The following is a 22,276-nucleotide window of genomic DNA, read 5'->3' on the forward strand; positions in this document are numbered from 1 at the left end:
GAGATAACTGAATTGTTCTGATTAATTATAACATGGCTCTTCCCTAAGAACCTATTACTTTTCTTATTGTTCATTAATATAAACTCTTAGCAGTGGTTACTTTTATGAACTGAAAACTCTCTTTTCCTGCTCCCACTAATTGTGTCCCTAAATTCCTTATTTATCTCTGAATGTCCCCGGTAGACAAAGCCAGGCATGAAAGGACATTGAAATGAAAGCGGTGGCCCCGAGGCTCAGCTCCTCTCAGGACAAACCCTTTGGCCATACGATGTCAAGGGTTACATTTTTGCCTTTTGCCAACTAAGATGCTAGTCGCTCCAAAATCGATCGCAACATAATTTTGTTATTTTGATATCAGGGATTTTCAAAAGAGTCCTGCAAAGTGGAGAAGAAATAGATCATTTTGTTTCCCGTTTGGAAAGAGAAAATAATTAAACTCAAAAATATCAAGATGATTAACCCCTGGTAGAACTAGGACTAGAACATCCTCACTGTAACGCCAAGCCCAAGGATCTGATGTAATGTCATGATACCAGGAACACAGCATTTCATTTCATCATGAAAAATACCCCAGGAAGCAGATACTTTCTGTGTTCTTGGCTGAAGCCAAAGAGGCTGAGGTCAGGAAGCTGGGAAGTCGGGATTTAACCAGGCTGCCTTATCCTAGCATCCAAATCTCTTTACTCGTGTGCTAGACAAACTTTATATTAAAAAGGAAAAAACCAAAACATGGACACACTTAATTCAAGTCATGAGTTTAAGACAAAAAGCCAAACATTTCCTTCATGTTCTCTGGAAGAAATCACGAAATATGGCAACTTCTAGAGGAAAAATAAACAGGAAGCTATTGCAGAGAAGACTGTGATTTTAATTCAGGGGCTGAAGAAAAGATATAAAATTGGGAGAAAGCTCTGAAGTAAAGACACAGGATGGAAGGGAGGTGGGGGTTGGGTGCAGTAGATGCCACCCAGTGCCTGAGGACAAGGGCCTTCTCAGCTGGGACTTCTTTAAATTCCCTAGCTCTGATATTAATGCTTCTGCCAACTGGATCTTCCACCAGGACCAGCCAACTCTCTGAGTATCATTCTGCAGTCAGATGATACCAGACCCACTCAGATCTCCTATGTCACAATCTGGGGCACCATCTCTGAATTTATAGTTGGCTTTCTTATAAGTCTAAAGTACCTAACCATCGTTTATTTTGAACTTTGAATGCTCTTGTCACCCGACAAGAGTCCTCATGCTGTCTTCAATCTTTCCCCCCCTTCACCCTCTGTATTCCTTCTTTTCTTTATTTTCCTTGGAATTTCTCTCTGCATCTCAAAATTTATTTCCTTGATAAATCACAATGGAAAACAGTCTTATAAATTTCAGTTTTTAAACAGACCCGTCTCCCCGCAAACACGTATTGCATAATCCTGGGGATTATGCTTAAAGGAATAAAAGAAATATATAAGGCAAGGATGTGCCCTCGGGGAATTGAGTTGAAGAGATAAAACACAAAAGGAAACTCAAAATTTGAGGAAAACAGCATATCTGAGGTTCCTGGCCCCTCAGATGGCCACCATTCAAGTTCTTGTTGCTCTGCTTATTCCTTCCAATTTAACCCCACTAAACACAACATTAACCATCCAAGAAATATTCCATAGGCCACCATTCTCTACTTGTGCTGACTCTGTGCCCAACACTACCCACCCTGCTCCATTGATCACAATTGGCTCTGATTTGTCTCTTCTTCCTACATGAGGCTCTCTCATCTCAGCTCATATCCAGCTTGGAAATCCTCTTCACAGAGAAATTTGCAAACTAATAGGGTAATGCTGTTAAAATAATTTAAAATTCTTAAATTTATAATTCTTTATTTTTTTTTAAATCTCCTTAAATAGACTCGAATTTTATACTTCTCCTTTAGCGTGTTGTGTTTTCCAGAATTTATCATGATGGGTCTCCTAAAAAGCAATGGTCTTTTTCCCTTTAAAACTTACAGTAGGGGGCTGGGGATGTGGCTCAAGCGGTAACATGCTCACCTGGCATGTGCGGGGCTCTGGGTTCGATCCTCAGCACCGCATACAAATAAAATAAAGATGTTGTGTCCACCAAAAACTGAAAAATAAATATTAAAAAAAAAGAAAATTCTCTCTCCTCTCTCTTCTCTCTCTCTCTCTTAAAAAAAAAAAAAACTTAAAGTAGTTTTCCATCTAAGTGAGTATTACAGGACTTTTCTTTTTCTCCCTTTTGAACAAGTTCTAGAGAAGGTTCATTCTTACCCTCTTGGAATCTCAGAGACAGCCGAAGTTACTGACAAGCTATCAATGCCAGCTCTTCAAAAAGTTTGTTTTTTGTTGTTTTATTTTCTTTTGTTTGCGACGAAATTGAAGACTCCAAAGAGTATTGCCAAATCTCTGCATAAGGATTTTAGAAGACATTATTTCATCCTAGAGATTATATCAAGAACTCTCTACTCTTTTTTAGTCTCTGGCTTATCGAACCTCATGTAAATAATGAAGGACAGGGACACGGGAAAAGAACGTCAGCTATTTGGGAAGATCACAGATTGGGAGATTTCTGGAGAGGCTCCTCAGAGTTGTTATTATGAAATCCTCAGCATGGTTCCTTCAAGACCAGAATTCAAAGACTGTTCCAAGGAGCCCCAGCTAATGCTAGCCTGGGGGTTCAGGAGCTGGCGACAGGCCCCACCATCTAAGACCTGAACCACCTGGGGCAAGTTTTTTTGGTTTTTCTGGCCTTTACCTTTCTTTCTGACAAAATGTTGAAAGAAATGACCAATCACATTTTTCCCGGCGCTAAGATATTCTATGTTACAAATAAAGTTCAGATACAGCAAAGAGATTCGTAACTGGGATGTGAGTTATCCATTTCACATCGATTTTAGTTCTAAGGAATTAAGATTTTCAAGCTGCAATATGAAACAATTTTTAAGTAATTTTTTTTTAAGTTAAAGTCACCATACCTTGATAAAATTCAAAGTAGGCTGAGAAATTGAGTTTGGTTGAGTTTTAAGTGGACCCCAATATTTATAATACAGTACCAATCAACACAACTTTGGGGCGAAACTTTAAAGAGCTCCAAATACAGAACCCAATCAGGCCTTCAGGTCAGTAACCTTGGTCTCTAAGCTCTAAGGCTCAAGTTTTTCTAAAAGAGTGAAGGTTCTCTTTTTCTTCCCTTCCTCCTCTCCCCCTCCTTTCCTCTGTTCTGTGTTACTTTTTTTTTTCTAATTTTCATTTGTTTTTGCTTTAACGTTAGTGTCTTTGAGCTCAAAAGCTCATGTAGGCAAACAATCCGAGATAAAAATTATCTAGAACCAACAGGAGATTCTCTTTGTGTACAGCGATGTACAAATATGGTAGCCACTAGCACATGTGAATATCCAGTTTCTCGGCTAGCCATTTTGTGTGCTTATATTCCACAGCCACAAGTGCTACTGGCTGACACGTCCAAGAGAACATTCTCATCATTTCAGCTAGTCCTGCTGGTCAGCTTTAGATGGCTGCCATTTAGAAGGTTTAAGAAACTTCTCTTAGAAGCTCTTTTCCTGTGCCTACAATCAGACCTTCTGAATTCAAATGCAAAGCCTGGGTCCTCTTTAGAAAACAGAAATGGTAATTACACAGGTCTGCTGATGTGGGGGTTGAATGTGGTACTACTACACGGAAGGCTCAGTGCCTGGGATATAGTGAGTGCTCAGTGAAGTTTAGCTATTTCTCTTAATATGGATACTTAAGAGGAGAGAGTGGAAGCGGGCTGGGGTTGGAGCTCAGTGGTAGAGCGCTTGCCTAGCACATGTGAGGCACTGGGTTTGATCCTCAGCACCACATAAATAAATAAAATAAAGAAGAGAGAGTGGGAAAGCACCACCCTAGTTCTCCTCCATGCCTGTTGGCTTTCAAATCGAGGCTCAGTTCTGTTGCATGGACTGCCTAACAATATCTTTCCCATCGAGAAGTCTTCCTTACCACCTATGCCTTAGCAAACCCTCCCACTTTCAGTTTGATTCCTGTGCAGAATCTTAAAGTCCCTAGTACTTATAATAATTTTTAACCTAAAGAAATAGGACTGAGCCCGGCACAGTGGCACACACCTGTGAGGCTGGAGGATCGCTAGTTCAAAGCTAGCCTCAGTAAAAGTGAGGCACTAAGCAACTCAGTGAGACCCCGTCTCTAAATAAAATAAAAAATAGGCCTGGGGATGTGGCTTAGTGGTCCAGTGCCCCTGAGTTTAATCCCTGGTACCAAAAAAAAAAAAAAAAAAGGAAAGAAAGAAAAAGAAAAGAAAGAAAGAAAAAAAATAGGACTGAGAGAAGATTCAACAAATAATAGTATCTGAATTATCTACATATGTACTAAAAACTTTTGATTAACTTTTCACTCAGCAAATTCAAATAGAGAATTATCTTCGAAAGCATTATATAATATGCTGCAATAATAAATTTAAATATTGGAGAGTAATCCATTTTTGGAAATTTTTCAGAAATACCACCTATTCTACAATAAATTCAAGGTAATGGCTAATATTTTTAGCATTAATGTATGCCCTTTCTTGCTGCATATTATACAAACTCCTCTGTCTTTCCTGCTATGCTGAAACCATGAAATTAAACAGTATCTGTTCTAAATGTCTACTGACTTTTTTTTTTTTTTTGTACTGGGGCTTGAACCCAGGGTAACGTTTAACTACTGAGGCACATCCCCAGCCCCTTTTAAAATATTTTATTTAGAGACAGGGTCTCACTAAGTTGCTAAGTGCTTTGCTAAGTTGCTGAATCTGGCTTTGAACTCGCAATCCTCCTGTCTCAGTCTCCTGAGCTGCTGGAACCATGTTCTTTGCCAAGCAACCAGTAAAGTTAGCCTCTTGAGGAGAAAGGAAGCCAGGGATTCTGCTGCCAACCAGAAACCCTTCTCCTCACTTCTTGTATTTTCTGGAAAATCCTGTATCTCAGCAGGATATCCAAGCATCATGAACAATCAAATGGCCTTCACTCAGAGCAGCATCAGGAGAGCCTACCCTTGCATATGTGAGGTCCCACTGCAAAGGCAAGACTGGCCTAAGAGAGACAGAAGGCCTGGCATTTCTAATTCAGGTTCAACCACAAACACTGAGACTGAGCACATTGTTTCCTTCTCTATAAAGTGCAGGAGTTGAACGTGGGACCTCCCAACTCCCACTGAGGATCTATCATTTCCATGGCCTGATGCAGTTCAGACAGAGTCTCAAATTGATGCCATACTTTTGGTGGAGAATTTTTGGCAAAAAGACAAATAAAGCACAACATCCAAATACCAAATAGCATTAAGAATCAGGAACCAAGTCTCAGTTCTCCTCAGGTCTATGGCCTCCGTGGCTCCCTCACTGGTAGGAATTTTTTTTCCTTGTTGGATGAAATGAACCTCATATGCTCATGTCAGAATCCCAAATTATATCTTTCATTATGCATTAAGTAGAAATTTATTAAGAAGTTTGTTTTCATTTTTGCAAGGTTTTCAAATTTATCTGCATTTAAATAGGAACAAAGTTTTGTTTTTGTTTTTGTTTTGTTTTTTAGTTGGTACCAAGGATTAAACTCAGGGGTGCTAAGCCACTGAGCACACTCCCAGCCCTTTTTGGTATTTTATTTAGAGACAGGGTCTCATTGAATTGCTTAGAGCCTCACTAACGTTGCTGAAGCTGGCTCTTCCTGAGCCCCCAGGATTTCAGGTGTGCACCACTGTGCCCAGAGAGAACCAATTCTTACACTGGAAGAAATTGTCAATTCATCCTAAAAAGTTAGGAAGGCAAGATCAGGGAGCTAAATGATTTACCCCCAAATCTTATCTACTCAGCAGATTCTTTACCCAATCTGGTTTTCCTTTGTCTTGTTTTCAGAAGTAAATTATAGACACATGAACCATGATTTCTCCCCCCATTCCAATCCTCCCTTTTTTGTGCAAATATCCTTTTCATTGTTCTAGACTTTAAGAAGCATGTGCGGATGCAGGATCTAAGGCAAGACAAGATTGCCTTTGAGAAACCACACCTTGGCAGAGGGTGGAACAGAAAGCCAGATTCAGGAACTAATTGTCACCTACACCACTGTAAATAATTTGTTTGATGACAGTCTTAATTTTCAGGTTCCTTTACCACTCACCCACTCAAGATGATAGCATTAAGGGAAAAAAAGATAAATAAAGAAAAGTATCTTAGCAATAGATCAATGGTTGACCATCATGTATGGTGCGGGGTCTCATTCATCTCAGTATCTTCGGAAAGCTAAAGAGCTTCTCTTGACTTATCAAACAGAGAGAAGGAACGACCACAAACTACAAGTCCCAGCATGCCGTGGTCCACAAAGATCAAAGAAACATAATTAAAAATGATAATATCTTCATTTTAATTAAAAGAATTCTCTTATCTTCAAAGGGCTTTTCAGATACTCACAGTACTTCATAAGTCCCATGCCATTATAACTGCAATCTAAAGATGGATAAGAAGAAACTAGGAGGTCAATTTGATTGGACTTGACCATAGAAGTTGCTCATCACAGGGAGTCTCTAGATCTCACAGTTTTTCACTGTGTTAACATTCTCCTAAGATTTTAATTACCAAATAAAACCCAAGAGCTCTTTTTAGATTACTTTGCTATGTAATGGATTCCTTTCTGGGAAGGACAATCTGTATTACAAAAATCCCCTGGTCTTCAAATCTGATGCGTCAGTTCCCAGGGTCTTGGTGTTTCTTTATAGAATGAATGAGTTTTGCTGGCAGGAGCAAGCAAAACAGGCTTTTCAGTTGAGAGCTGTCGTGAAGGAACCTGACACAAGAATAGCAGGGAAGATCAAGGAAGCTGAGAACCAGAGAGAAATCATGAAGCAGCAGGAAGCACAATTTGGGGGCTGCCTGGAGGTAGCTACCTTAGTCTTCACCAGTCACAGTTAGAACAAAAGCATCCACCAGCATCATCTGTCTCCTGAGGGACGTGTGAGGAGAGTACACCATGTTCCTGTTTCCCAGATGAGTGGTCCTTCCTAGCAATATGGGGCTGATGACAGACAGCCACTCAGAAGACACCCCCATAAACAACCTGGTCTCGTGGATGCCCTATTTATCACCCAGGAAATTCCTTCCCAGTGGGCACACAGTCCTTCGTTCTTCTTCGCCCCTTCTCATGTTTTCTTTGTATTTGTTTCTGATTCAGTTATCACTAAAATACACATTTTAATTGAATTATGCAAGATTCAAACTTCCACCGCTTTGAACATTTCAGCCAACATTTCTACACACTCACCTGCAGCGACGCGGCGACACTTTGCAGGAAATCGAGGGCAGTTCTGACAGCTTCTCAGTCAGGGGGGATTTTTCTAAAAACGTAGAAATGAATTTATGCTACAAGCTACTCAGCTGAAGTCCACTGTTTCTCTTATTTTTGCTGTTCTGTTTCGACTTCCTGAACCATGTTCTTTCCCTCCGGGATTTGCTCTGTGCTTCTAGAACATGCCCAAGGTCAGAAGCTCTCCTATCCTTCCCTGGCTCTGGGGTCTCCTCAAGCACTGAGATCAACCCTGTCTATTCCTTCCCTCTATTATACACGGCAGCTGTTTGTCCTTCCGGGCTTCTTCTCTTGCTTCCTGTGTGTTGTCTACAGGTAACTTCTCTGAACCACGAGGCTTTGGCCTCTTCTGGACTTCAGTCCAGTCCTTCACTATTTCTTTTTCTTCTTTTTAATTTTTAATTTGTTCTTTTTAGTTGGGCCTGACAGTAGAATGTATTTTGACATCTCATACTTTCATGGACTATACCTTCCCATTGTTGTAGTTGTACATGGTATAGAGTTATACTGGTTGTATATTCATATATGAACATAGGAAAGTTATGTCCAATTCATCCTATGGTCTTTCCCTTTCCCATTCCCATTCCCCTTCCCTTCCCCCCAACTCCCTTTTGTTCAATCTGATGAATGTCCACTCCCTCTTCCAGTCCCCTGCCGCCTATTGTGAGTCAGCAACCACATATCAGAGAGAACATTCAGACTTTGACTTGTTTCACTTAGCATGATAGTCTCCCATTCCATCCATTTACTGGCAAATACCATAATTTCATTCTTTATGGCTGAGTAATATTATATTGTGTATATGTACCACCGTTTGCTGTGATGCTCTTAATTGCTTAATTGCTATCAGGTTTACACTCAAATGCATCAATTCCAATGCAACCTCTCAGATGTATTAACTTTTTGAACCAGTGTCTCTTTTATACTCATTCCCTTTTCTAAGGCTTTCTCGTGGCATTTGTTAGATTGTAACAATACATAATGCTATTATTTGAATACAGAATTAAATTTCTATGGGGCAAAAGTTAAACCATATCCAAAAAGAGTTTCGGACCGGGCCAGCTGGCATCATCATGACAGCATAAAGCCAAGAAGTTTGAAATGGTTTTGCTCTGTACCAACAAACAGAATTCATAATTCTACCAAGCATGATAAAACTATGAGTTCTTTGGTTACAGGTAGAGGATGAATCAAAAGATCACTGAAGGTCTTTGAGCCTTCACCACCAGAGGAGGAAAAATCCCCTTCAGGACTACATGTCCTACATTGTGCATCTTTCATGAATGAAAGTTACCCAGGAAGTTTATTTCAGAGAATAAATCACCTTAGTATATGGCATCTCCAATGACTATGAGTTTTCTAAAGCTTCATTGCTGCCAAAGCTTAAAAGATAGTGAATGAGAAGATTTTGTGATTACTCATTCACTTGAAAGTCAATGTCTGCTGTCGGTTGTGATGATAAAATACAGACCAGAAGAGGAACTAACATAGGATCATATTGAACATCTATGGACCACCCGCTTTGTGCGAGGCATATGTAGTATATCATTTAACCCTTATAACAAAACTAGTAACTTAGAAGGGTGATGCGTTAATAGAACTAAAGTAATTCACTCACATCCAGCAATACAACAATGTCCCTCCATCCCTATCCTAAATTGTTCTGGGACCATACAATCATTTGCTGAAAGTTACTAAAAGCTATAATGACTTTCAACCCTAAAGGTTAAAAAAAAGTGTAGTTAAAAGGAAATGAGGACATTTGGCCTAACTCTAAAGAGTTCTGACAGGGCCTTAAAATGTCTTTCAGACTGTCACGTGAGGAAGGGACCATATTTGTTTTGTATAACTCCAAATGAAAAGAGATATTTCAGCCCAACTACTAATTTTTATAACTTGGAGAGGAAGGAGCCTCCTTGGGAAGAACTCATGTCAGAGAACTAACCAAATTGCATTAAGAACGACTCGGAATATGGCGGCGAAGGGAGTGCATCACCCCAGTGTGCCGCGTCACTGTGCGGGAGAAAGACGAGGTGAAACAGCTGAAGGCTATCTTGTTGGTAATTTCCAGTGAAATTGAGGTGCTCCAGAATCTAGTGGACGGATTTCCATCGCGCGAGGCTCGGCTGCGGGGGCTCCGACACAGGCGATTTCTCCGCACGGAGGGTCGCAACCCGCAGCTGGAGTCTGCAGCACACGCTGGGAAGCGGCGAGGTGCCGAAGCGGGGGTGCAGCGATGCGGATTCTGGGGGCTCCTGCCAGTGGTGCAATGGCCATGCTTAGTGCTGAGTTCCGGCTTTGAGACAGAGGAGAGAAGCGGTCCAGTTCGGTTCTCGACACCGGTCGGACCACGGAGGAGGACAGCAGCCACCATCTTGGAGAGCTGATGTAATCATCCCTGTTTTCTACTGATCTCAGCTCATTCAGCTATGGAACAGGTGATTTCAGGCTGTATTGGCCTGCGTCTCGCAGACAGATCGCTCAGGCTCGGGGCTGGAGAGCCAGTGGAGAATACTCCTAGGGGCTCGCTCCTGGCAAGGCGTGCGCCAGGCTCTGAGCGGCCGGATTCTGGTTCCCGCAGCTGCTTTGGCCCAGGACTGGGGAACCCGCGGAGACTGCGTGTTGAGACCAGCTCCAAGTGGAGAGTGCACTGAGCTCGGGGCGGCTGGGTTCTGACTCCCGGAACAGTTTTGGCCCGGTGCTGGGGAGCCTGCGGGGACTGCATCTTTGAGCCTGCTCCCAGCGGAGCGTGCACCAAGCTCAGAGAGCTTGGAGTGGCCGGGCTCTGGTTCCCGGAGCTGCTTTGGCCTGGGGCTGGGGAACCTGCACAGATCGCTCCTTGGAGCCTGCTCCTAGCCGAGTGTGAGCTGGGATCGGAGAGGCTGGGTTCTGGCTCCCGAAGCTGCTTTGGCCCAGGGTTGGGGAACCTGCGGTGACTGCTTCTCGGTCCGGGTCCTGCTGGGTGCTGTGGGGGCCAGGGGGTCAGAGTGGAGCTGCCACCTGCGCCCAGAGCAGGCCAAGTGACCTGCCGGCGTGGTATCACGACACCCCAACTGCAGCTGGGGCCGAAGAGAGTAGCTGCCCACGCCTAGAACAGGACCAGCGACCCGATGGCGTGGTAGCCAAGTCACCCCATTTGGAGTAGGGGCTGTGCAGAGCCGCCGTCTGAGCCTGCAAGGTAGGCAGACCTGCGTCCCACTGGCAGGACAGGCCTGGTAGCCTGCCAGCATGGTGGACACGTAGCACCGAGGCAGTCACGTCACACTGGTTGGAGCAGGGGTGGAGCAGAGCCGCCGCCCGTGTCCAGAAAAGGCCCAGCGCCCAGCGACCCATTGGAGAGGCAGTCAGGTACCCCCATTGGGAGTGGGGGCTGAGCAGAACTGCCGCCCAAGCCCGCAAGGAAGGCAGACCTGCGACCCACCGACGGAACAGGCCTAGAGGCCTGCCAGCGTTGTAGACACGTCACACCAATTGGAGTTGGGGCTGAGCAGAGCCGCCGCCCACATCCGGAACCGAGGGCGTGGTAGTTATGTCACCACAATTGGAGTGCGGGCAGAGTAGAGCCGCCACCCGCGCCCGCAGGGTGGGCAGACCTGCGACCAACCAGAGTGGTAGACAGATCACCCTAATTAGAGGAGGAGCACAGCCACTACCCGCCCTGCAAGGGAGATTTCCCAACTATACAAGAGCAATATAAGTAAATAGGGGGAAAATTTCAAAAACACAACAGTTTCACCAAGCAGAAAGAAACGCGAGCAGTATGAAAAGACAAGGAAAGAAAGGACCACAAGCAATGCAGGTCAACTCAACTTTAGAAGAGGTAATAGCTGCAACAGATGGAATGTCATAAAAAAGAGTTCAGGATATACATGCTTCAGATGATCTGGAGTCTCAAGGAAGACATGAGACAGCAAAATCAGACAATGAAAGATCACTTTGACAAGGATCTACATAAACAAATCCAGGAAGTAAAAGATCAATTTCACAGGGAGATAGAGGTAATAAACAACAAACAAATAGAAATCCTAGAAATGCAGGAAGCAATAAACCAACTTAAAAACTCAATTGACAATACTACCAGCAGAGTAGATCACTTAGAAGATAGAACATCAGACAATGAAGACAAAGTATTTCAACTTGAAAAGAACATAGACAGCTCAGCAAGACTGCTAAGAAACCATGAGCAGAACATCCAAGAAATATGGGATAACATTAAAAGACCAAACTTAAGAGTCATTGGGATACAGGAAGGCACAGAGCTCCAAACCAAAGGAATAAACAATCTATTCAATGAAATAATACGAGAAAACTTCCCAGACTTGAAGAATGAGACAGAATCCCAAATCCTAGAAGCCCACAAGACGCCGAATGTGCAAAATCATAAGAGATCCACCTAGACACATTATAATGAAGATGCCCAACATACAGAATAAGGAGAGAATTTTAAAAGCTACAAGAGAAAGGAAGCAGATTACATTTAGGGGTAAACCAATCAGGATAACAGCTGATCTCTCAACACAGACTCTGAAAGCTAGAAGATCCTGGAATAACATATTTCAAACACTGAAAGAAAATGGGTTCCAACCAAGAATCGTGTATCTGGCGAAATTAAGCTTCAGGATGGAAGATGAAATTAAAACCTTCCACGATAAACAAAAGTTAAAAGAATTAGCAGCTAGAAAACCATCTCTTCAAAAAATCCTTGGCAAAACATTACAGGAAGAGGAAATGGAAAATAACATTGAAAACCAGCAGTGGGAGGTAGGACAGTAAAGGGGGGAAAGTAATCAAAGAGGAAAACAAATCAGGTTTAGTAACATTAATAAACAAATATGGCTGGAAGAACAAACCATATCTCAATAATAACCCTAAATGTTAATGGCTTAAACTCACCAATTAAGAGACACAGGCTAGTTGAATGGATCACAAAACAAGACCCAACAATATGCTGCCTACAGGAGACGCATTTGATAGGAAAAGATATACATAGACTGAAGGTGAAAGGTTGGGAAAAATCATACCACTCATATGGACTGCGGAAACAAGCAGGAGTGTCCATACTCATATCAAATAAAATAGATTTCAAGCCAAAGTTAATCAAAAGGGATAAAGAGGGACACTGCATACTGCTCAAGGGAATCATATACCAACAAGACATAACAATCATAAATATATATGCCCCAAACAATGGTGCAGCTATGTTCGTGAAGCAAACTCTTCTCAAGTTCAAGAGTCTAATAGACCACCATACAATAATCATGGGAGACTTCAACACACCTCTCTCACCACTGGACAGATCTTCCAAACAAAAGTTAAATAAGGAAACTATAGAACTCAATAACACAATTAACAACCTAGACTTAATTGACATATATAGAATATACCACCCAACATCAAGCAGTTACACTTTTTTCTCAGCAGCACATGGATCCTTCTCAAAAATAGATCATATATTATGTCACAGGGCAACTCTTAGACAATATAAAGGAGTAAAGATAATACCATGCATCCTATCTGATCATAATGGAAGGAAACTGAAAATCAACGATAAAAGAAGGAAGGAAAAATCATGCATCACTTGGAGAATGAACAATAGGTTACTGAATGATCAATGGGTTTTAGAAGACATCAAGGAGGAAATTAAAAACTTCTTAGAGTTAAATGAAAACACAGACACAACATATCGGAATCTATGGGACACATTGAAAGCAGTTCTAAGAGGAAAATTCATTACTTGGAGTTCATTCCTTAAAAAAAGAAAAAAACCAACAAATAAATGATCTCATACTTCATCTCAAAATCCTAGAAAAGGAAGAGCAAAACAACAGCAAAAGAAGTAGAAGGCAAGAAATAATTAAAATCAGAGCTGAAATTAATGAAATCGAAACAAAAGAAACAATTGAAAAAATTGACAAAACTAAAAGTTGGTTCTTTGAAAAAATAAATAAAATCGACAGACCCTTAGCCATGCTAACGAAGAGAAGAAGAGAGAGAACCCAAATTACTAGCATACGGGATGAAAAAGGCAATATCACAACAGACACTTCAGAAATACAGAAGATAATCAGAAATTATTTTGAATCCTTATACTCCAATAAAATAGAAGATAATGAAGGCATAGATAAATTTCTTAAGTCATATGATCTGCCCAGATTGAGTCAGGAGCATATAGACAACCAAACAGACCAATATCAATTGAGGAAATAGAAGAAACCATCAAAAGACTACCAACTAAGAAAAGCCCAGGACCGGATGGGTATACAGCAGAGTTTTACAAAACCTTTAAAGAGGAACTAACACCAATACTTTTCAAGCTATTTCAGGAAATAGAAAAAGAGAGAGAACTTCCAAATACATTCTACGAGGCCAACATCACCCTGATTCCTAAACCAGACAAAGACACTTCAAAGAAAGAAAACTACAGACCAATATCTCTAATGAACCTAGATGCAAAAATCCTCAATAAAATTCTGGCGAATTGGATTCAAAAACATATCAAAAAAATTATACACCATGATCAAGTAGGATTCATCCCTGGGATGCAAGGCTGGTTCGATATACGGAAATCAATAAATGTTATTCACCACATCAATAGACTTAAAAATAAGAACCATATGATCATCTCGATAGATGCAGAAAAAGCATTCGACAAAGTACAGCATCCCTTTATGTTCAAAACTCTAGAAAAATTAGGGATAACAGGATCATACCTCAACATTTTAAAAGCAATCTATGATAAGCCACAGGCCAGCATCATTCTGAATGGAGAAAAATTGAAGGCATTCCCTCTAAGATCTGGTACAAGACAGGGATGCCCTCTCTCACCACTTCTGTTCAACATAGTCCTCGAAACACTGGCCAGAGCAATTAGACAGACGAAAAAAATTAAAGGCATAAAAATAGGAAAAGAAGAACTTAAATTATCACTATTTGCAGATGACATGATTCTATACCTAGCAGACTCAAAAGGGTCTACAAAGAAACTATTAGAGCTAATAAATGAATTCAGCAAAGTGGCAGGATATAAAATCAACACGCATAAATCAAATGCATTCCTGTATATCAGCGACAAATCCTCTGAAACGGAAATGAGGACAACTACTCCATTCACAATATCCCCCCCAAAAATAAAATACTTGGGAATCAACCTAACAAAAGAGGTGAAAGACTTATACAATGAAAACTATAGAACCCTAAAGAGAAATATAGAAGAAGACCTTAGAAGATGGAAAAATATACCCTGTTCATGGATAGGCAGAACTAACATCATCAAAATGGCGATATTACCAAAAGTTCTCTATAAGTTCAATACAATGCCAATCAAAATCCCAACAGCATTTCTTGTAGAAATAGATAAAACAATCATGAAATTCATATGGAATAATAAAAGACCCAGAATAGCAAAAACAATGCTAAGCAGGAAGTGTCAATCAGGTGGTATAGCGATACCAGACTTCAAACTATACTACAGAGCAATAGTAACAAAAACAGCATGGTACTGGTACCAAAACAGGCGGGTGGACCAATGGTACAGAATAGAGGACACAGTAACCAATCCACAAAACTACAACTATCTTATATTTGATAAAGGGGCTAAAAGCATGCAATGGAGGAAGGATAGCATCTTCAACAAATGGTGCTGGGAAAACTGGAAATCCATTTGCATCAAAATGAAACTGAATCCCTTTCTCTCGCCATGCACAAAAGTTAACTCAAAATGGATCAAGGAGCTTGATACTAAATCAGAGACACGGCGTCTGATAGAAGAAAAAGTTGGCTATGATCTACATACTGTGGGGTCGGGCTCCAAATTCCTCAATAGGACACCCATAGCACAAGAGTTAACAACTAGAATCAACAAATGGGACTTACTCAAACTAAAAAGTTTTTTTCTCAGCAAAAGAAACAATAAGAGAGGTAAACAGGGAGCCTACATCCTGGGAACAAATCTTTGCTCCACACACTTCAGATAGAGCCCTAATATCCAGAGTATACAAAGAACTCAAAAAATTAGACAATAAGATAACAAATAACCCAATCAACAAATGGCCAAGGACCTGAACAGACACTTCTCAGAGGAGGACATACAATCAATTAATAAGTACATGAAAAAATGCTCACCATTGCTAGCAGTCAGAGAAATGCAAATCAAAACCACCCTAAGATACCATCTCACTCCAGTAAGATTGGCAGCCATTATGAAGTCCAACAACAACAAGTGCTGGAGAGGATGCGGGGAAAAGGGATAGACAGCAGAATACATCAGTCACTAGAAAGGCAATTTGTAAATCAATGGAAATGTAACTGATGTGACACAGCAATCTGTATACGGGTAAAAATGGGAGTTCATAACCCACTTGAATCAATCTGTGAAATATGGTATATTAAGAACTATGTAATGTTTTGAACAACCAACAATAAAATATTATTTTAAAAAAAGTGGCATTTATACCCAATGGAGTATTACTCTGCATTAAAAAATGACAAAATCATAGAATTTGGAGGGAAATGGATGGCATTAGAGCAGATTATGCTAAGTGAAGCTAGCCAATCCTTAAAAAACAAATGCCAAATGACTGCTTTGATATAAGGGGAGTAACCAAGGACAGGATAGGGATGAAGAGCTTGAGAAGAAGATTAACATTAAACAGGGATGAGAGGTGGGAGGGGAAGGGAGTGGGAAGGGAAATTGCATGGAAATGGAAGGTGATCCTCCGGGTTTTACAAAATTACATATAAGAGGAAATGAGGGGTAAGAGAAGAATAATACAAGTGGAAGAAATGATTTACAGTAGAGGGGGTAGAGAGAGAAATGGGGAGGGGAGGGGAGGGGAGGGGAGGGGAGTGGGGATAGTAGAGAATAGGATAGACAGCAGAATACATCAGACACTAGAATGGCAATATGTAAATCAATGGAAGTGTAACTGATGTGATACAGCAATCTGTATACGGGGTAAAAATGGGAGTTCATAACCCACTTGAATCAAACTGTGAAATATGATATATTAAGAACTATGTAATGTTTTGAACGACCAACAATAAAAAAAAAGAAAAAAGAAATTTAAAAAAACCAAATTGCATTAAATAATAGCTACTTGACTAAGATGAATTAAGGGCTAAGTAGTTGGCTGAGCTGTGGTAATAGATGAAGTAGACATACATGAGCAGACACTAATAATCTGGTGTGGTCAATTATTATTGAATTATTATTCAATTATTATGGAATTAATAAGGATCTAGAGGAGGCATTAGGGGAATATCAACGAGGACTTCCAATCCCAACGTGAAGGATGGGGGTGGATATGAAAAGGCTTCTTGAGGACCCCCTGGACTGACTCTTGGACAGTGAGGAGGAGTGAGGCAGACAACCACCAGCCACAGAATTTATTCACAGGAAGTCAGTGCTCTTTTATCTCAGAATAAGGAAGGGAATCGCTTAAGGAAGCTGGGAAATTGCCCAAAACAAACATCAAACTCCCTTTTCTTCCAGGAAGAGGCAAGAATAGGAGGTGAGGCAACATGAGGATAGTGAGAAGAAAACACAGTGATGTCATCAGAGGTCACACTCCAAGATGGGGCCAGGCAGAGGGGCTGAGAGGTAACCACATACGCTGGAGGGTCAGGTATGGGAAAAAACCATCCAAGTACATCTGGTTTAGAAAGACAAAGGCCAGAGAGAGAAGGCATCTTGCCCAGCATCTCAGAGCTGTTCGGAGGGAAGATGTCTAATTGTAAACCCAGCGGGTTCCCATTGTGCCCTGTGGTTTAATTTAACTTTTTACTCAATACAAAATTTGCTATTATGCTTCTTTGGGCTTTCTTCCCTAAGGACCAGGATGGTGATAATTTGCTTTGATTTCCAGTAGTTCCCTCTTGCAGTTCCTCCTGGCACTAGAAGTTACATGCAGGAAAAGAATAAATGGATATGGTGGTAAGGGATTCTTATTAGGTGATAATATTTAGACTTTTAAAATAGATTCTCACATGGCAAATCTGTGATGAGAGGAATCCAGTATTGAGCACATTAACACAATTAGTCAAACCTTTCTGCCTGGCAAGGGTCAAGTCATAAATTGTGATTTTCTTCAAGTTCGGCTCTACTGAAAAGTAGTAAAGGTTTTTCATTCTTGAAACCATTCAGCAAAACAGATGAATGCTTAAAATAGCAGTTTTTTTTGTTGTTATTTTCTATGAATATTGGTTTCAAAAACGTGTTTGTTTGTTTTGCAGAAATTGACTAGTAAGTAGAAACTTGCAGGTAACTTTGAAGAATACATTCAATTAAATTTTTATGGATTTGAGAGCAAGTAGTTGTGCCTGAATAAATAAGGAAGTTGCTTGATTTGGGCATAAAGCCACCTGGGGCAATTCAACAGGGAAAAGATGTCTCTTTTTTTTTTTTTTTTAATAAAAGGACAAAGGAGACAAACTCCCTCCGTCAAGGCCTTTTTTTTTTTTTAAAGAGAGAGTGAGAGAGGAGAGAGAGTTTTTAATATTTATTTATTATTTTTTTTTAGTTCTCGGCGGACACAACATCTTTGTTGGTATGTGGTGCTAAGGATCGAACCTGGGCCGCACACATGCCAGGCGAGCGCGCTACCGCTTGAGCCACATCCCCAGCCCCTCTCTGACACCTTTAAAAACAATTTTACCCCCTGGTCCCGGTGGCACACACCTATGATCTCAGTTACTCAGGAGGCTGAGGCAGGAGGATCACAGGCTGCAGACCAGCCTGGGCAGCTTAGTGAGAACCTGTTTCAAAATAAAATAAAAAGGCCTGTGGATGTAGCTCAGCCCTAGAGCACCCCAGGGTTCAATTCCCACTACCACATATACACATATAGTTGAGTGCTTAGTAGATGCCCACTGAACTAAGAACTTATATATCTGTCCTCAAGGAGTACACATTCAAGTAAAAAATAACCAATCTAGTGAATAAACTAGTATAAAGTGTTGTAAAAGATATGTGCTATGGAGCCAGGCATGGAGACTGTCTGAAACCGGGAGCTGTAATTTTAAACAGGCATCAGGGCACACTTTACTGATGTTTGATGGAGACACCACACCTCCATCCATGTGGCAAGAAGGAGAGTGAATGGACCCGGGACTATTGTAAGCATTAGAATTATTTTTTATTTTTGCTGGATTTTGTGGTTTCATTTGTTACTATTGTTGTAGGTTTATTTTGAAGTTTTATTGTATGTGTGATTAAGAGAGAGAACAAGAGAAAAAAACTTTTTATTTGCTGTTCAGCTCATATTTGCCACTGACAAGAATGTCTCAGCCAGATTATTAAACTTTGCTTTATGAGGCACAAAACAAATCATAAGACTATTGTTGTTCAATCGTTTATTCATTAAAGATTCATAGAACACCCACCATATACCAAGCATTGCGCTAGACCATGGGACTGTAGAAATGAATATATCACAGCTCCTGCTCATTTGAGCTCATATTCAAACTACATATGTTAAGGACTATTGCTCCAACATTTCTCCAATATATATTAAAACCTTAGTGAGGACCACCAAGCCCCATGCTGGCTAAATGCCTCACTTTCGGAACTAAAGTAATGCAATATGAGCAATTTACTAAATATCTGATAATAATGCAAAAATCCAGGGGACTGACAATGTGCACATTTAGAATACAGTTTCTAGAGAAGCCATTCCTTATGGCATTACTGAACTTTGTGCAAATGCAAAGTCAAAAAACAACAAAAGACTGGGCATTCACAGGAACTTTGTTTTTGTCCTTTGCAGAGAACTAAGACCTGTTGTATGACATTGATAATTCCATCTAAGTCATGGATAGTAGATTTTGTTTTTCAGACTTTAAATTTAATGCTTATAGTAATATATTAAAGCCTTCTAAAGAGAAACTAGTCAGCATGCTGTCACTTAGAGAAGTTTTTCAATGCTTGGTCATTTTATTTGTGCTATAAATATAGAAATATTTTGATCAATTGTAAAGGGGGAGAAGGTGTCTTATTTAGATACGATAATTGGAAACAGAGAATAAGAACTTAAGTCTACTTGTATTGATATCTAAGTATGCTTTTGAGTTTGCAGGTATTTGGGTCAAAAAAATATTTAAGAAAACCATTTAAGGAGCCTCCTTCTCCCTTTCCCCTTCAAAAAGGAGAAGAAAGAGGAGGAGGAAGAAGAGGAAAAGGAGAAGGAGAAAGAGGTAAACACAGGGAAAATGAGCTTTTCCTTTAAAGCTGATTTTTTTTAAATCTCTGTGATAAGTTATAACCAAGTGTCTTAGGATTTAGGGGGGGAAAGATGATTGCTGAAACAGATCAGATTTTAGAATTCCTGATGTAGTAAAACTTATGGGGAAAATGTCCCCTGGGGTAGTCATTTAGAGCAAAGACAGAAAAATTAGGAAATAATAACCCAAAAGAGAAATTTTTATTTTAATTGATTTGTAAAACGTCCTTTCTTTGGTGTGATTTGAGGTGGATTTTACAATCAATTACATTGAGTGAGACACTTAATAAGCACGTTAGACTCTGAAACTCACCCCCTGAGCTTCACATACACTTTATTACCTGGTTGGTAAACCTAAACAAATAGATTTATAATGGCTTGTAGACAATTCCCATGCAATAACTATATTATTAAATTTAAAGCATCATTAAAGGTTAATTATATTTAAAATTATTGAGATTTAACAATGATGTAATATATAGAGAAGATATTTATCTTCTCCTGCGTGCACTGTAATTACTAAACCTCAATGAATTTCTCTCTTTCATTCTGCTATTCTCCTTGCTAAATGGCCCGTCTGATTGAATTCTACGCCTACAGCCCAACAGGACTCTCTCTGCTTCAGACCTTTAAAGGCTTCCTTACCCACCTTCCTTCTTCTCCATCTTCACCCGAGATCTTGTCAATATCTTCAAAGAGAAAATTGTTGCTTTATGGGGAGAATTCTCACCCCTCCCTCTCCTCCCTCCTTACCAACCTCGCTCTGTCCCTCCATGTTCTAAACACCTGCAGGACTGAATGTGTCCTTCCATCTCCATCAAGTCCTGATTCAATAACGACCATTCAGCTATTTTCCTTTGCTCATCTGTATTTTGCTATGTTTGTATTATGCTTCTATTCCTTACTTTCAGAAATGGATTTTTAAGATATAACCCGAAATTCAACTTCCCTATCTCCAATTTTTATGGCTGGTGGTTCATCTCTGTCTTTTAGATGTACATGTGAGCTGCTAAAATATATTGTACCTTCACGCCTTTGTTTTTTCTTTCTTAAAATTCCACATGGTTCCTGCCTCTGGATGCCAAAATGACTGTTTTATAATCGGGTCCTTGATTTACACTTCTTTTTAATTCCCTGCCCTGTAGTTTTAATATTTGTGTGTTGATCTCTCTTGACATCTCTCCCAGGCCTTCGTCTTTTTGTGTCTTCTTTTTTTTTTTATTCAAATACTGCAATTTTTATTGAACACCTACTCTGTGTCAGGCACTACTATGGATATGGAGATTAAGAGAAGAAAACAGAGCCAAGGTCACACAAAATATATGAGTAAAACAGCAATAATAATAAGTGTTATGTTTCAATCTTAAACGTGCACCAAAAGCTCATGGTCAAAGCTTTGGTCCCCAGCGGAAGGCACTGTTGGGAGATGGCAGAACTCTCAGGAGGTGGAGCATAGTGGAAGGAAGTGAAGTCATTGGGCATGTGTCCTTAAAGAGGATATTGGAATCCTGGCCCCTTCCTCTCACTCTTTGCTTGCAAGCCAGCTACCAGCTTTCCTGCACTTCCCACCATCACGTTCTGCCTTGCCACAGACTCAAAAGCAACAATGCCAAACAACCATGAGTTGAAACCTCTGAAATCTGTGAATCAAAATAAATCTTTCTTCCCTATAAACTTCTTATCTCAGGCAATTCATTACAGTGACAGAAAGCTGACTAGCAAAAATATATAAAGAGTATTACACATTCTGTGAGGAAAATCAAACGGGGCAAAGTAGTAGACCTTGACCAGAGAGAAAGGCATCTTCTTTAGATAGAGTGTATGGTGGTGACTTATCTGAGGAAGTGACAATTTAAGCCCAGATCTGGATAACAGGAAGAAGTTACTCATGTGAACAGAAAGCCAGGAGAGGACCCAAATAAAGAGTCTGCCAGAAGATGAGAATGGAAAATTCCAAGTTCTTATGGCAGGAGCAAGTTTAGTGAATTTAAGGAACAAAAGAAAAGGCAGTATTGCAGGAGCATGGTGAGCCCCTGGGGGGACAAGAAGCCAGGAGACTGACAGTAGACAGTGCAAGATGACAAGACTGCACTACCTTCTGCTAGCCAGTGTCCACTGGGCTCAGCCCGCCCACACCTACAGTAGGTGTCACCCAGGTTTCAAAGCTGAGTGTTCCCAAACACATCCATGGTTTATCCATTCCAGAAATCAAAGAAGAAGGCCTGTCCTTTTTACTGACATCGGCTAACCACAATTGCAAAACATCAATGTCCTTCTGCTTCCGCCATTAGCTGTTTGAATGTCGCAGACAAAAAAGCAATGAGAAGCTGGCCCCATAGTCTTTTCAGCCTCAAGGGCATTTTCATTTCAGCTACCCCCCAATCCCCAATATTGTCACTGCTTGGGTCTCTTCATCATGACACCTTTTCCCAAAAGTCTACTCTCAACCCTGCTGGGAACCAAAACCTTCTCCTTTCCCAGCCCTTGTTCCATCTCCTTCACCACATCTGGTCTTTACTCCCTTAAACTGGCCCTAGCTCCTTTCCTCCCTTTCCCATCAGCCATGAGTAGCCTTCTGGCTGCATTTGTGACCCTGCCTGGTCAGAATCCTGCTGCCAACCATGTAAAGATTGATGGTAACTACTCCTAGCTCCCTTTACTCAACCAGGACTTCTGAGCCAATCCCACTGGTAGCTGTCCCAACTCTGTTTCTTCAGTCACATGTGAATCCCAGGCT

The sequence above is a fragment of the Spermophilus citellus genome (genome assembly GCF_964194105.1).
Source record: "Spermophilus citellus genome assembly, chromosome: 6".
Lineage (NCBI taxonomy): Eukaryota > Metazoa > Chordata > Mammalia > Rodentia > Sciuridae > Spermophilus > Spermophilus citellus.